A 2,500-nucleotide genomic window follows, 5' to 3' on the forward strand; every position below is an offset into this window, starting at 1 on the left:
AATTCTGCTTACTGGTCAAATGAGCAAACTTAATGGAAAAAATGAGTTTCCTTTTGATTTATTCCCAAGGCAGATAAATGTCTATCTTTAACCCATTGCGGTCAGGTATCATGACATACATGTCGACACCGATTAGGCCTAAAAGACGGGTGTCAATTTGTACATGACGCAACATCGGGATCTGCTCACATTTGAAAGGCACACACAGTCATGAAGTATTATGGCTGTTTGAAACCCACACACAGTCATGAAGTATTATGGCTGTAACGGTGCTAGTTCCAAAGCTACAGAGTTCCAAAGTCAGCCTAAGCCCGCATCTTATGATGGACTTATGGAAAAATATTGTTTGGACAAGTCTACGTTACCCAGTGGGCAGAGAAAACACTTTCCCCGTCCCTCTAAATTTTAGCTGGTGCCGCTAGTGTTGTTAGTTAATAAGCTAAACTATATATTGAGTAAAATTATATAAAGTAAATTCTTTGTTAGAATGCTTTATGACTATATAGATCTAAGCACATATTCTGTTCCTTAAAATGCTATTAACTGAAACCTTGTGTGTGTTTAATCTTTCTGCGGCCGGTATGATTCATAGTGTGCGATAAGTCTAGAAAATATAGGAAACGCACAGAATATCTTCAGATACCCACCCTTGGCTGCACATCTTACGACGAAACTTGTCGCGAAAAGTGTTAAAAATCAGTGTATGTACTGCATATACTTACAGTACTTATAATTTGAGAGTTAGATATGAAAAGGGACTTTCTTTGAAACATTTGTTAATTGGAAGATTTCATGTTTTAGGAGAACTGTGTGAAGACTGTGATGTCACCTAAAGGAGATGCAATCATAAATCTGGTGCATGATGATGCCAAATCTAAAGCACACCTTTAGAACTGGATTTAGCATATAAGGCACCTGGAGACTGAGAGGTAAAATCACAGGAACACTGTTTTAGATTTTGGTACGATGTAAAGTTTTTTTTATTAGTATCATTATTACACTATTAAATAAAATAAAAAAAGGGCTAAATTTTGTCATTTGGTGACTTTGCCCCTCCATCTCTGAGAACCTGATATGCTGAACAAGAAACATATAAGGGCCTTAGTTCTTATAAGGGGTCTTAAAAAATTTCATAGCTGTATCTATGTAACCTATTCCAAATGCAGCATATTGCCTCATATTGATTTTGGTTCCCTATTAACTAGTCACTAGTCAAATTCTAGCTTCTACAACTCAAATCTATGGGCCTCTTGTTTTGTTAACCCCTGACCCTCTTACACTGACACTATTTTTATTATGTCATCTCTAATTTCTATACAATTGTTATACACCCCTTTTTCCCCTTTGAGGCAAATTTTCAATACTTAAGCACAATCCTCCCTGAAGCCAGTAAGCCAAATTTCTTATAAGACATAGTTGATTTTGCACTAGGAAAATAATGGTATTCGTTTCTAACTATTCAACTTAGAATCAGGCATCAATTTAATCAGCAACATTAATAAGAAGTGACATCTTTTTATATATAAGTATACTAACGCTTACCACTGGTAGACGAGATATTAAGAGACATGATTACAGATTACGATTTTTTTCCCTCCACAAAATATACAAAACAAGTTCATGCATTGTCCATCCTGTGATATTGAGATCATTCTCTCTGTTAATTCATCTTGTACACAAAGCATTGTATGAGAGCTTACTGAAGGCATCAGGTGTTATCTTATCAGGAATAATCAGGAAAACAATTTTACTGACTGAAATCCGTCATATCATCTTAGTGTTTCATGGTAGGAGAGAAAGAGTAAGTGAGTGAGTAAGTGAGTGAGTGAGTGAGTGAGTGAGTGAGAGAGGTGAGTTTTCACTCAGAGAGTAAGAGTGAGAGAGTGAGAGTGAGAGTGAGAGTGAGGTCTCATTATCAGAGGAAATAGTAATATTATAATAATAATAATAACAATGATAATAATAATAACAATAATAATAATAATGATAATAATAATAATAATAATAGAAAAAAATAAATATCATCATTATCCTCCTCATCATCATAATGATAATAACAATAAGATTAATCATAATTATACTGATAAGTATGAAACAATGATAATGACAAGTTACTATAATTATACATTTCCTAAGTAGCAAGTAAATCAATCAACAAAGATACAAAGTGTAATCCTGTTATAAGTAAAGGATCTAAAATTACAATAGCCATTTTTGGACCATCTTATACAATTAATCTGAAATGGAAAAAAAAAAAAAAAAAAAAAAAAAAAATCCTCAACCATCTCTGACCTATATAAGATGCTTTCTGGAGATAAGTAGCCAATTATATATATGGAAAAAAAAAAAAAAATACTCTATCTTCTATAATCAATAAATGTTACGCCAATTTGAAGCAAATGGAGAGATGTTTCCTACAACGGCCGTAACAAAAAACAGTCTCTAAGTATCATTAATAACTTACCTGATAATCGAATATTCTTATTTGCTCTCATCATCC

General features: G+C 33.3%; 1 protein-coding gene across 1 annotated transcript in view; it reads right to left on the bottom strand.

The window, feature by feature from the left end:
• The window catches only part of Nak (Numb-associated kinase), a gene marked incomplete in the record, with an annotated part of 46,370 nt that overhangs the window by 2,436 nt on the left and 41,434 nt on the right, over positions 1-2,500 (bottom strand).

This window comes from Penaeus japonicus, unplaced genomic scaffold, assembly GCF_977035675.1.
Source record: "Penaeus japonicus unplaced genomic scaffold, GWHDUDI00000001_assembly GWHDUDI00000018, whole genome shotgun sequence".
NCBI classification, from domain to species: Eukaryota; Metazoa; Arthropoda; class Malacostraca; order Decapoda; family Penaeidae; genus Penaeus; species Penaeus japonicus.